The sequence below is a fragment of the Pinus tabuliformis genome, chromosome 9 (genome assembly GCF_031772625.1).
Source record: "Pinus tabuliformis cultivar Carrire ecotype Pingquan chromosome 9, CPIR1, whole genome shotgun sequence".
Lineage (NCBI taxonomy): Eukaryota > Viridiplantae > Streptophyta > Pinopsida > Pinales > Pinaceae > Pinus > Pinus tabuliformis.
The window spans coordinates 838244441-838259592 of record NC_142307.1 but is presented as its reverse complement, the minus strand read 5'-3'; the positions used below and the strand labels follow the sequence as shown (position 1 = coordinate 838259592).

At 36.5% G+C, this 15152-nt stretch overlaps 3 non-coding genes across 3 annotated transcripts; 2 read left to right on the top strand and 1 right to left on the bottom strand.

Moving 5' to 3' along the window:
- The first annotated feature begins 12433 nt into the window (after positions 1-12433).
- Positions 12434-12507, top strand: TRNAT-AGU (transfer RNA threonine (anticodon AGU)). The gene has a single exon. It is a non-coding gene; the product is annotated as a tRNA-Thr (tRNA).
- Positions 12508-12865: 358 nt separating this feature from the next.
- On the bottom strand, positions 12866-12947 carry TRNAS-AGA (transfer RNA serine (anticodon AGA)). The gene has a single exon. It is a non-coding gene; the product is annotated as a tRNA-Ser (tRNA).
- A 151-nt stretch (positions 12948-13098) lies between these two features.
- Positions 13099-13171, top strand: TRNAR-CCU (transfer RNA arginine (anticodon CCU)). The gene has a single exon. It is a non-coding gene; the product is annotated as a tRNA-Arg (tRNA).
- The last annotated feature ends 1981 nt before the right edge of the window (positions 13172-15152 follow it).

Here is a 15152-nt window from a genome sequence, read left to right as displayed (position 1 = left end):
AGGCATAGCACAAGGGTGCAAAGAAAACCAAAAATGAGAGGAGGGCTCTCTAGTGAAGGAGGAGGGAACCTCATGCATGATTAGGTTCTCCTGATTTTAGTGAACAAGGTCAGGGGAAAGTATTATCCTAAGTTAGAGGACCTAATGAATTGTTGAGGAGTGTCTTTCTTATGCACAAAGATGCCAGAAGGAGGCACTAAGAGACTCATGGTTGAGCAAAGCGATTCTTCCATGTTGTGCAGGCCTAGAATGGCCATATGTTTAGTGAAATTTTGGAAGTCACACACTTGATCACCCAAGAGAGGCACTGAGGAACTATTAGCTAAGTGAAGGGCTCTCCTTATGCTATGTAAGTCCCATTGTGATTTCATTATGAATGATATCAGGCCCTAGCTCTACAAGCTGAAATACTTTGAACTAACCACTAATTGAGATGAAGGAGAGTGGCATTCATCCTTACATCCCTAGTAGCGTAGGAGATGTTGCCCCTAGCATGCTTATTGTGTAAAGCAGCCGAGAAATCGCCCATAAAAACTAGGTAGAAACTCTGGGCTTGGTGTGATAGTAAAGGAAATTAATGAATTAGCTTGATGCTTCAGAAATCCACCCTGTATTTTTTCGTGATAACTTCCCTCATGGGTTCTTGGTCTGGCTCACGATGGCCAGTTGTAAGAAATATTGTAGTGCAACTAAACCTATATTAGGGTGGAACATGGATCTCGCTTCATTAGTTGCAGAAAGCATATGATATTGATAAGATAAGTAACTTTGTGAACTCCACCTATGTAATATAAAATATGTTAATGAGAAGGAAGGAAATGATCATTGTTGAAATGTATTGTGTTCATGTGCTTATATGTTAAATGAGCAATATGGTCAGTATGATGTCTATTTATGATGTGAAATAGTATATTTGGTTGAAATGGTTGTATAATACTCATATGCCCCATAATCATTATTTAATGTACTTATATGTTACTCCTTTCATGTTTTGAATAGGAAGGAAATGTCATATTAAGTTTGGGATTGAAGGATTTCTAGTCCTAGTCATGGCCAGAGTCCATGGTCTATTACTAGATAAATTGGAAAAACTTTGGCTAGTTGAAGGTTTGAAATAGCCATGATGTAAATTTTTTGGTATGTTAAACAGAAGTAAGATTATCATGGTTTGTGAGAAGAGGTATGAGGGCCTCACCTACATTCGGTGCAATGGCCTCTCTAATCTTAGGTGAGAAGTTGATTAGTTAACAGGCTAAGGCAGACTCTCTGTAGATATTCTTGCAAAAGGAAATCTAGGGATCAAATATGTGATTCAAGCTAAAAATAAATTTGGTTTTTGGAGACCTAAGCCTTATTCCCTAGTCACATGGGCCAAGGGGAGCTAAGAGAAGGAACTAGCCTATAAAGGGGCTTACCAACTTATTTTCCCTTGGATGAATGCATTGAATGTTGTATGGAGAAATCTCCAAGGTGTTATGACATGAGTGATGAACCATCACTTGAAAACCCTATTCCTATCTACCAAAACCATCATTTAACACCTTTGGATATCGAAGTATTAGACACTTGAAGGCTTGAATGATGATGTCACAAGAAATGAGGTGGAAATGCAAATGGATGACACATGTCACCTAGATATAACCCTTTTGACATGCCATTTGTGTGAAACTAAGTGATACATGGCACATGTTAGGAGTGTCATGTCGCAGTTGACACATCAGCATGTGCTACATGTCAAATGGCCATTCGTCATACATGTTAGTCATGCCACATGGAAAGTTGTGATTAGTTGGTAGAGTGATGAGGTGGCAAGTTGGGTGGGACACTTGCCTATTGGCTAATCAGTGTTTTGTGGGGTTTTCTCGTTATAAATTTTTTTTCAGGGCCCAATATCCTACATCAAACTAATTCCATATCGACATATCAGAAAATTTGTCGGGTGGGCCCATATTGAAATATTAGTTGATTGGAGGACCAGTATTACACCGACATATCAATTTTTTCCCATATTGGGCCATATCAAATATCCACATATTGGTGGTCTAGGCCATTGGTTTATTGGCCTATCATCCATATTGTAGAAATTCCCACTATAGATCACCTGATAATGCAATATACTAAAGCAAAATACAAGATATACTTCTACAAAAAACTTTGCGGAAGCTTAACCAATTTAAGCTAGTTCAATCAAAACACATATAACATAGAAGAAGAAATCATACACATGAAACACAAAAGAATACTGTGGGGAAAGCCTTAGCTAAAAAACCCCACTATCTGTATTATCATACAAGTGGAAATATGTTCATATTACACAAAGCATCAGCTCACAAGCTATCCTACTCTCAGTACAATCCAATTGCTGCTCATAGACAGTCAAAGGCTTCTCACAAACCTTCTCCTTTTCCCTCCAAGCCTCCTATTTCCTTGTGCAGTTTCTCTTGGGGTCCAATGCTGCCACCTATGTGAATTCACCTCTCACACTGCTCACTAAACTCAGAAGTAACTGCGCAATCCTGAAGGAGATAATTCCTTCTGCATGGATGAGTTTCCCATATAGGAAAAATCCTCCAACTGATAGTACATTGTCCCTTCCTCTGATCTCAACTGGGTCTCTGACTGAACTAACATGCATGAGTTATTTATGAGAGAATATTTAGTTATCTGAAGTGCCACAGTTACATGCATTAACTAACTAAACTCACAATTAGTTCAACAAACTATTTGAACTAATCTATCTGGACTTAACTCAGTTAACTAACCTAACTAATTACAACTTAAAGTACAACTCATCCTGATATCCTTTAATCAAGGGATAACTTCCTCAATCAATGGAGAAATTGTTGCATGTCTTCAGATAGACTTCATATTTGATTTCCTACAACTAATTAACTCAAGATGAATTAATTAATTGTTATACAAACAACTGCTAAGATAAAATTTGAATTTTACTTCTCAATTTTATTTTAGGGACTAACTAAAATTGGAATCTACCCCGAAATGCTATTTATAGCAATGTTATTTTTAGCACTTCCATTTTTCATTCCTTGTTGCTATGTCCAACACTGGTACCTAAAATGCTATTTATAGCAATGCTATTTTTAGCATTTCTTGTTGATATTTCCAACACTCCCTCTCAACAAGAAAGGCATTCAACTCGAACCCGATCCTGAACCTTTGGAATGTTCTACATGCAACACTTCTCCCAAGTGTTGTTGCTCCAGCAACTCTAGAAACAAAAAATCTCCCAACTGACCTCCCTGTTGGGCTAGAAACACCCTTTGATGCTAAAGCTACCTCTACTGCTGACAAGTGCTCCCTCTGTGACCTCTAAGCTACTACAACACTCCATGCATCTCGCACCGCTGCACATCTCTCTGTGCCATCCTACACTGGTGCAACACTCCTGTGCCTCTCGCATTGTTGCAGCCTGTTAGCTCTGCACTGTCTTGGGATTCCTGCATTGTAGCTCTCTCTGCCGCTCCATCCGCATCTGTCTCTACCCACTCAGCCAGTCCTGTTACTCCTCGTCGGGGCTCCTGTAGCAAGGTCTAATAAAAGAGGTTGGGTACCTCAATGATCCTACCCCTATTCCAACCTTCTTGGGACTGTCACTCCACATCGCCCCACCTCCTACGTGGAGGTATGGATGCATGTGCTCCCTCTGCCCACTTGGCTCGAAATTTCCCCCTACCAGAGGTCTCTGCATGAGTGGATGTCTCCACTCAATCTCCTCTCGGCTTCTCTAGTTGTGGCTGCTCCACAACCTCCTGAAGCTGCTTCACCAAGTGTGGCTCCTCCACAATTGTCTGAGACTTCTTCTGGTGCTGCATGTTGAGAGGTAATGTACTCTCCCTCTCAACCACCAAGTCTACAACAGTTTCCTTGCTCCACAAGGCTTTGCATTCATCTTGAACCTCAAGAGCATACAAGTTCTTGACTCGTGAACTGATCTGCTTCACCTGTCTCATGGTGATGTGTCTAAGGAAAACCTTTCCCTTGCTAAAGACTACATCATAGCCTTTGTCTTCCAGCATTGCGATCGATACCAAGTTTTTCTTCAGCCCTGGCACATACTTCACATCAGTCAAGGTAATGCGAGCTCCATGCTTCCTCTGAAAAACAACTGTGCCTACTCCTGAGACACTATACTTTTTATCATTACCCATCATTATGAGTATCTAGAGATCTTTCTCCTCCAAGGTACTGAACAAACTCTTATCGCTGGTCATGTGGAATGAAGCTCCACTGTCAAGAAACCAACCACATCCCACCATGGATGAAACCATGCATGCGAAGAGGGTGAAATCCAACTCGAACTGAGAGGCCAATGCCTCACCTTCAAATCCTTCCTTGGATTTCTTCAATGGGCAATTTGTTGCAAAATGGCCCACCTCATGACAATGAAAGCATCGCACTTTCGATTTTTCAAAATTTTTCCCACCATGGGAAGAACTAGATTTGGAATGGGACGCCTTCCCTTTCCCCTTCCTCGCCTTATTCACTAAGGCTATATTTTCCTCATCATCTTGCTTTGATGAGGATCCATCTCCGGTGCTTCTTCTTATCTCCTCCTGCATCAGATTCGACCAAAGTCATTCCCAATCTGGTAGTTTTTCTCTTCCATTTACCGAGTCTTGGTAGCTATGCCAGCTCTTAGGAAGACCGAGGAGTGCAAGACTCACCATGTCATCATCGACTGTCGTGATCCCTACACTTCCAAGCTCACCCCTACAGGTGGTGAGCTTGTTCAGATATGTAGAGATCGTGTCACCCTTTTCACACTTGATTTCCGAAGCTTGTCTTTCAGTGCCAGCTTCCTCTGATCGCTACTATTATGATATAGATATTTCAATGTTTTCCACATTGAAAATGATGTCTCCTTCCCATGGAGACTCGAGACTATGTGGTATCGAACTCCCTCCAGAAGGATTCTCCTTGCTTTAGCCACACATTTCTTCCATTCCGCCAACTCTGTAGCATTAGCCCCTTCCGGCTTGGGGACTTCTTGATCAATGAAGTCCTTTAGACCGTTATCCTCTAATACTGCTTCCACGCGATCCTTCCAGGCTATATAATTCGAGCTGCCATCAAGGGAATACTCGAGTCTTAAACCATTGAACGTCATTGGTGAAATTGAGATGTGATAAGAACTCGATTTCTATATTCAGGAACCTCAAACTTCGAACTTCTCCCTTCTTGTATACCCTTCTTCACTTTGATCACCTTTACTCCGATACCATGTAGAAATTCCCACTATAGATCACCTGATAATGCAATATACTAAAGCAAAATACAAGATCTACTTCTACAACAAACTTTGCGGAAGCTTAATCAATTTGAGCTAGATCAATCAGAACACATATAACAGAGAAGAAGAAATCATACACATGAAACACAGAAGAATACTCTGGGGAAAGCCTCAACTAAAAAACCCTGCTATCTGTATTATCATACAAGTGGAAATATGTTCAGATTACACAAAGCATCAGCTCACAAGCTATCCTTCTCTTAGTATAATCCAACTGCTGCTCATAGACAATTAAAGGCTTCTCACAAACCTTCTCCTTTGCCCTCCAAGCCTCCTATTTCCTTGCGCAGTTTCTCCTGGGGTCCAATGCTGCCACCTGTGTGAATTCACCTCTCACACTGCTCACTAAACTCAGAAGTAACTGTGCAATCCTGAAGGAGATAATTCCTTCTGCATGGATGAGTTTCCTATATAGGAAAAATCCTCCAACTGATAGTACATTGTCCCTTCCTCTAATCTCAACTGGGTCTCTGACTGAACTGACATGCATGAGTTATTTATGAGAGAATATTCAGTTATTTGAAGTGCAGTAGTTACATGCATGCATACATTAACTAACTGAACTCACAATTAGTTCAACAAACTATTTGAACTAATCTAACTAGAATTAACCCAGTTAACTGAGCTAACTAATTAGAATTCAAAGTACAACTCATCCCGATCTCCTTTAATCAGGGGATAACTTCCTCAATCAATGGAGAAACTGTTGCATGTCTTCACATAGACTTCATGTTTGATTTCCTACAACTAATTAACTCAAGATGAATTAATTAATTATTTTACAAACAACTGCTAAGATCAAATTCGAATTTTACTTCTCAATTTTAGTTCAGGGACTAACTAGAATTGGAATCTATCCCGAAATGTTATTTATAGCAATGTTATTTATAGCAATGCTATTTTTAGCACTTCCATTTTTCATTCCTTGTTGCTATGTCCAACACTGGTACCTGAAATGCTATTTATAGCAATCATATTTTTAGCATTTCTTGTTGCTATTTCTAACACATAACACATATATCAATAAGGAGCCATATCAGCCATAGCACCTATAAGTACCCCAATAGTTTTGAACTATGAAAATTATGGAATTTGTTGATACAGTGAGGCCTGATATGCTACATCAGAGACGTCAACCAATGTGTACCAACACATGGTCAAGGAAGCCACGTGGGCATATCAATGATGATGTGTCCTTTGGTTGGGGGGGATTTAAAGGGACATAACTTTATGATCGTAATTCAGAACAAGGCAAAGTTTATGTCATTAGAATGATATCAACGAGCAAAAGATGATGGTGGTATTGAAATTGTTATTTGAGGTGATGGACAAAAGATAATTTTAGATAACCCTGTATTCATAATATACCTTGAACGTTGGTTCTAGTTTTCCCCCAAACCCTAATATGGCATAAGGAAGTCGGGTGTGTTACATTCTAAATACATGGATGTCATAATTAAATTTTGTAAGGTTGTCACTTGGAGTAGATCAAAGTATTACTCCATCTAGAATATCCATGTTATAGGATTGTTACCATCAAATTTCCTCATATTGATTCGAAATGAAGTAGTTACTTGGTTCTAACTTGAAGCATTGATAATGTGGATCCTAGATTGAAAAATTATGATCATGGTTATGCGATTCAATATTTTTTCTCTCCAATGTGATAAAATAATCCCCATATGTGATTCGGTTTTGACACAAGTGTTCTCCCTATTTTCATGATTTCTTGGACCTCCATATCTTTTTTATGAAGCCTCTCCAAGAGAAGCTTTTCCATATTTTTTAGCAATCCTTGCACTTGTAAAAACTAACTTTCCAACTTGGATACTCAATGTAGGACACATTATATTTCTTCACAACTCATGGATGAACTTTCTAGAGGTTTAAGTGGTGAAGTAACTTTTGAAAAACCTATAGGAGCCATGTGTGTAAATAGAAACTATCTTCTTTTTTTCTATATATCACAAATTTTGAATCGTCGAAAGGAGATCCTTCAATTGAAAATTGTGCCAATTTTAAGTTTTGTCCCTTTCAAAACTCTAATTTGTATACTATCTGGACAAACGACCTTTGTCTTGATATATCTTGAAATTTGAGCCCTTCTAAATTTGAAATTTCAACTTGTAATGTTTTGATATGTCTTCTCTGTAATGCCACATGTCTAACAAAATAACCTAGAATATTCAAATGGCATGCATCCATGTCTGACAAATTTGACTTGGGTTACAAGTCCGAGGAATATATTTTCAACCAATCTAACAATTTGAGAAATTTGAGTGTCACACAACCATGTCAAATTTCCTAGATTCCAACATGTATGTTGTTAGAAATGAATTTCTTGTGCCATACATCTAGTTCATGTACGACACTCTAATTTTGCTATACATAGACACACACTCATGATTAGTGCAATATTGTTCTCATAGTAGGGAGCTCACCTACCCATTATTGTAGAATCCAAGCCATGGTTACTTTACTTGGACTTCTATACTTGACAACTTTGGAATTCACAAATTGTCTTGAATTTAAGAGTAGAGGTATCCATAAACAATGAGGATTAAAATTCATAAACTCATGTCTATAATCCGATATTACTCATATTTGTGGAGGAGGAGGCTTAAAATGTTGAATTGTGATGGCATTATGTAATAAGGGTTTGTGCTTAGGACATGTTTAAAAAATCATGTGAAAAATGTATTTTGTAATTTTTTAAAAGAATTAAAAGCATTAAAAACGATTCTATGATCTACACTGCAAATTCTAGGGTTTCTTCTACATAGTTCTATATGCTCAGTTCCGCAAAAGGGGCCTCTACCTCCTCCTTTATCTAGATTGCTTCGAGAGTTCATAATGATTTTGGATCTACTAGTATTCCCCTTGAATCTCCTCATCTTTAACAATATTTTCATAGAGTAGCTGGGAAAAGTCCTACTTATGGTTTCGCAACAAACCCTTCGTTGGGTGCATCATGGCAAGCTAGAAATTTATGGTGTTGCCTACAAAAAGTGGTGCAAGATCCAAAATACAAGGTTAAATCTAGTAATATTGGAAAATATATCCAATATATGCATGATCATGCTCTAATATGCAAATTTATTGGATTATGGACCTCCAAAAAGGCTTTGTTGGGTGGATCTAAACCAAATAGAACCTAAAGGATCAAATAGAATTGGAGCTAGGGGAAAAAGGTTTCATCACAGTTATTTTCTCCAGCTTGGAAGATAGATCAAGGGTTTTGAAGGAGGGAGACATTTTTTCAACAACGTAAGGCTCTTCATGCAATTTTGGAAGGAGCAGTGTAACTCGAAGAAGGAAGGTTTCCTTATTGCCCTGATGTGGGTTTTTATCTTTTCTCTTCCCAAGGAATATTGGGAGGAGGAAACCCTTGAAGGTATCAACAATGTCATCGAAAACTTTGTCAGAGTATCAAAGGCCACTAAGAGAGGGAGGTACATATTATATGCTTGAATATGTGTTTACATGAACATCTCCCAGCCTCTTCCAGCCTCCATAGATATTTATTATTATGATAATGTTCATAAGTTGTATCTATATTATGAACATGCCCCCTTTAATATGCAGACATTGTCATGAATACATGCATCTTATTAGGAATTGTCAGATGAACACCAAGGAATCATCTAAAGCACACCCTCCTCAGAAACAACAAGATGATTTGCTAAAAGTCCCCCAAAGAATAAGTAGTTTGAGTCTTCAAATCCTGACCAGATCCTTAGATCTGCAAATAGGTTCAAGTCTCTCTCCTCTCCAAAGCAGTCTTTGGAGCAAAACAACATTCAATCAAGAATGCAATCAACAGAAGGAAAATCCCATAACCGTTTATCGAATCCTACAGAGCCCGTGCAAAAGTCTCTTGAAGAGCACTAACAAAATACAACACCACAAGAAATGATTAGCTTCCCTTTGGAAGAAGCTGAAGAAGAAGGCATGCTTGAAGATATGGATCTGGATGACCCACAACTAATTGCCCTTGCAGAAGAATGGCATAGAAAAGTTGTGAAGGGCATGTCAAATCATTAGGCTAAGATTATGTATAATGCTTATCTCAAAACAAGGAAAGAAAACAAGTGGGCTCGAGTTCTTCATAGTCCGAACTTGGGGTTTATATGAAGGATTTCAGGGTGGCCTCTAGGAAAGACAAAGAAGCAAAAAAAAATGAGGTTGCAAGAGAAATAAGACATTGATTCAAGAAGACCATGAACAATTAGTTAACTCAGGAAAATCATGTCAATGTCAGGCATTCCCCCTTTGAAATCTTGAATCTTCAAGGAGTTTCTATGTAGTTATGATTATTAGTAGTCAATTTGTTGTTGTCTATTATTAGTAGACAATTTGTTAGTCTCAAGAATCTCTAAGATTTTAGTTTTTTTTGGAAATTTAAATTATATGTTAACTTTCACTGATTAATAAAAGAATCCTTTACCCTTAAAAAAGAAAGAAATAATAATTAATAATTTTCTTTGGAAAATGAAATCAAGAATCCAAGACCCAAAAATCATTTGAACTAGTGGAATAAATTATTAAATCCCATAAATCAAGTTGTGAAAGTTGAAATTCTAAGATATGATCATTTTACACAATAATGTTATATGATGTGCTAGATATTGAACTTTGCACGAATGATTAGGGTGGATGTAATTATAGCCTTGTAAATCACTTGATAATAATTTGGGGGCTTATTATTGCTATGGCGTGAAGTATTTGTATGCAAAGATTAATGTTGTATTGGGAACTTCCCATGGTGATATGTTAGGATTGATTTTAAAAGAAAAAAGGGTTAGGCAGGGAAGATATTTTAGTAGCGTGGAAAGAAACCCAAACCTCTTGAGAATTGATACAAGATATTGAAGACACTTTAGTTTACATTTGTTGCTTGACGAAGTTGTAAATATTATTATTTGAGAAATTTGAGGTGTGTTATTAGATATATAGTAATGTTATTAAGCGTTTTGAAATATGTAAGACCTCAAACTATTAGTATCTCATTTTCATGAGATAATGAGAGAGGAAGATCAAAGCTTGCCTTTTTATCAATGTGGATCATACTATTTCTTATACTTACATCTTATACTTATAGATATTAAAGTCATATAGGGTATGGAAAGAATATCTATTTTTTTGTGGAAAAGTAGACTTTTTTTTAATATATTAAATTAATGAAAAAACAGTTTCATATTTGAATTTTTTTATATAAAATTTTACAATATTTTTTTTTTTTTGAAATTTTGAAATGTCTCATTGAGTAGAAAATGCTTGAAAAAGTAGGTAAAAATGTAATATTATAACTTTTTCAAATTTTCCTTTTTAGGGAAAATAAATATTTCTACATACCTATTTCATTAACTTGTAAAGTAAAAAAGCATATATCATATCAATTCTAATTAATTTAATCTCTAATAAATCATAATAAATAATTTTTTAAGTTAATAATTTTTTACTCAATTCACAAATATAAATTATTATTTTGAAATGTCCTAATGAGTAGAAAATGCTTGAAAAAGTAGGTAAAAAATGTAATATTATAACTTTTTCAAATAAATAATGAAATTTCTTTTAAAAAAAAGGAAAAGGGAAAATAAATATTTCTACATACCTATTTCATTAACCTGTAAAGTAAAAAGCATATATCATATCAATTCTAATTAATTTAATCCCTAATAAATCATAATAAATAATTTTTTAAGTTAATAATTATTTACTCAATTCACAAATATAAATTATTAAATATAAAATTAATCAAGTCACAAATATCAATGTTATAAAATAAATTTCTATATTTTATAAATTTTAAAATGTATGTTAGTAAAATAAATTTTAAGAATTATTTTTAACAAAATGTAAATTTATTAAAGTTAATGAGAATATATGAATATAAATGTACATAGTGTTGGGTCTAGAGTATGGCTTAAAACTATTTTTGTTTAGCTAAAAACTAGATTTATTTTGGAAGTAAGGAAACAAGTTAAAGACCCAAGACTCATAGACATTTCGGAGGAGCAGATGCCTGCCCCACCGACCACAATCAATGTAATTCCTAGTTGTCTGGTTTCCTTGAAAGAAAGAAAGAAAGAAAATCATTTTAACGTCCACGAGGCTAAAAATAGTCTATGGGACATATTGCTTCTTCATTTGGTTGATGTATTCGGCCCTTTCCCTGTGAAGCCTTACAATAAACACTCCTAGCGTCTCGACAAACCCCTCGCTAAATAGATTATCCCAAGAGCTAGTTGCCAGAATATCTGCATAACTTTCCTTGTTGTCTTTGAAAACCTCACATTCTAAAATGAAGTGCTTTTATGTTTCCACTTTTTCGGAAAAACAAAAAATACACTCTTTCCTTCCACACTTCTTTTGGCATTTTCCAGCGCCCTGTTTCACAATGGAGTTGATAAGAATTAGTCCTTAACTAAGTAATAAGAATGGCTCTCCAAGAAATATTGGTGCTTTTTGTTGATGATTATGAGTGGGATTAAACACTTCAATATAGTATTTTTTCCTTCTCCTTAACTCCTTTTCCCAAGTACGCTTGTGGAACTTATCCATAACAAAAGTTTTTATCTTTTTATTGTAAAGCAACCTTAAGTCATCAACTGTCTTCCATTTGCTTAATTTTTTTAAATACCTTATAACTTACACCATAGCAATTGCTTCCATAAGAACAACCCATGTTTCACTTACAAAATAGCATAAGGATGACGAATGAAAATAACATTGATGAGTGAAAATTTGCCCCCTTAAAATTCACTAACCAAATAGTTATAAATGACATTGATTTCCTTAAATAACTATAATAAATTAGCTTACATTGACAGATAATAACTAATAATAATTGTCCTCATTATTTAACGAGAATTTTGATAAATTGTCCCATTATATAAAAGAAATTAACACCATTAAAACTAGTAATATACCTTTTGTAGCATGATAAGAACGTGATAATTTGAGGGTAAAATTTATTAAGTTTTTTATGACGGCCAATTCACATTGCGCGGTAGGGTTTTCCTATGAAAGTAATTATTTAAACATTAATAAACAACAGGATAAGGTTATGTTAAAAAATTTATTATAATAGTAGGACCTGAGGAAACTAACACAAATGCTTTCATAGCTCAGTTGGTTAGAGCACCCGTTTAGTAAGCGGGAGGTCATGAGTTCAACTCTCATTGAAAGCAAATTTGACAGACATGCGTCTTGGATGCGTAACGTTTTGTCACATTCCTATGGCAATTTAAAATGTTAAAGACTGTTCTTTTCTCCTCGAACTAGGATATTCACCAGAAGGATTCTCCTCGAACTAGGATATTCACCAGAAGGATTCGAACCGTGTTAAGACTGTTCTTTTCTCCTCAAACTAGGATATTCACCAGAAGGATTCGAACCAAATTTGACGGACATGCGTTTTGGATGCGTAACGTTTTGTCACATTCCTATGGCAATTTAAAATGTTAAGACTGTTCTTTTCTTCTCAAACTAGGATATTCACCAGAAGTATTCGAACTTGGCTGTTAAAACACGTAGTTCCTTGATTAACGTGGACGGCAGGATTCGAACCTGCGCGGGCAAAGCCCACATGATTTCTAGTCATGCCCGATAACCACTCCGGCACGTCCACTTATAGACATTTGTAAATTTTTTCTTTTTCATAATTGTAGTTGTGTTGCTTTATCATCTCAGGCAAAGAATAAGTAGTGCGGATTTAAAAATGTCTTTTACTATGTTAGAAAAGGTATTAAAGATCATGATAGATATATTTATCATCGAGTGCGCCTGTAGCTCAGTGGATAGAGCGTCTGTTTCCTAAGCAGAAAGTCGTAGGTTCGACCCCTACCTGGCGCGTTGAACTGGGCTCTCCCTTCTGGTTGGTACTGAACGTTGTCGTAAAAGTCCACTTTCTTTTTCAAAAAGATTAACTGTTTATCTTTAGACTGTTATCAAAGTCACATAGCTGCATATTCTTCAATAAGATGCTATTCTGTTTTTACCACTTTGAAGCATCATGGCCTTGCTTTGAGGCAAGCGGAAGTATGGACGAGCAATGAGGGCAATGGCTCTCTGTAAATGGGAATCGTTGATCGCTTTAACGAGAAGCATGGCGCTCTGGACTTTTCTGTACAATGGCTAGCTTAGTTGTTATCTGAATATTTTGGGTATGCTTTGTTTTTCATGGCTCGTCATTTCCTGCCAGAACTTTGTAGATACCTTTAGCAACCGGTGCAGGGACTGATGGATGCTAAGCGGAAACGGTAAAAAATCAAATAAATTAAAAAGAAATTGTAACGAGGTTACCTTCTGAAATCACAATCCCAAACATCTAGGACCTGGAATATCAACGATCTATGCGTACGAAATAGTATTAGCCCATGCCCATGAATATTAATTGATTTAAAATACTATTATAAATAAAGTTTTTATCACATATTTTATACAACAATTTTTTTTTCAAATATATATTTATATTATTTTTATATTTATAGAGGTTTTATAGTTAAAAATGAGAAAAATATTATAATGATTCTAAAAATAAGAGTAAATGGAGCCTTGAACAAAGGTATGAAATTTTAATCACATGTGGATCTGTGATGGCGAAGATCTTCAACAACAAGGATCTAAGGCGTTGGTGATCTATGGTAATGGAGGGCGTGAGGCGATGATGAAGATATACGATGGAGGGCCTGTGGAGAGAGCGAGCATCTACGACTCCCTCCTCCAAAACAATGTGAATCAGATCTATGTTTGTCTTCAAAGGATGGAGAAAGCTAGGGTTTCGCAACTCTCAAAGGATGGAGAAAGCTAGGGTTTCGCAACTCTCTGCAGATGTGGAGATTATTGACATTGGGATTGCGTCTCTTCCCTAGTTTGCAAATGGACAAATCTGCAACCATTGTATTGAGCCGGATGGATTAGGACGCCATGAGATCTCCCTCTAATTTCTTACAGACATTAGATCTAATTTGGTTACTATCTGCAAAAGAGGGGATTTTTTATCTTCTAATCGATTTATTGTTCTGGGTTAGATATGCACCTGCAGAGTCGTGTCAAAGCTCACTTGTATCTCCCCTCTATTTTGTATGGGTTTGGATATATGCATCTGTGATCGCACTCGCCGAGAGATCTCATCAAATTTCTGAGGTTTTTCTCTCTGCCAAAGCAGTTGGCCGTTTCGCCTAGGCTCCTCCGAAAATGCAGATAGCATGTATAAAGCTAGGTCGATCTATGATAGATCTGTCCATTTTAGATCCAAAGTTTTTTTCTTCCAGGAAAGTTGGATCAAAAACAAATCTATGGCTATTGGAACGCTTCTCTGCGGCTTGACCCTCTTTCGTGAAAGAACACAACACAATATGGCTTATGCCCACAATGCAAACTCTATTGCAGGCTTCCGAGGTGCCATATATCACTGATATCAAACATGTATCTTACGTCCCCCTAGATCAGGAAGAATTGGAAGACCAGAACATTGTCCAAATTTTTTTAACGATCCTTGCTGGCAAATCAACATTAGTTTGGGTACAAACATCTGACAAGGTTTCTCAATTGAAGCAGAATATCATGATCAATCTGGGCTATCCACCGCACCTACAAAACCTGATCTATGGTGGCAGATCTATGCAGGATGATCAGAGTCTTCAAGATTACAACATTCATCCTGCGATCACCATCATCCTAAATCTGAGACTGAGAGGTGGAGCAACGAGATCAAGTAAGTCAAAGGCAACAAGTGGGGTTGTTGGATCTAGTTTACCCAAGGGTACAAAACCAAACAAAGAACATATCAAGGGTGGTATCTCCTAAAAAAACATTCTACAAGGGGAACCAA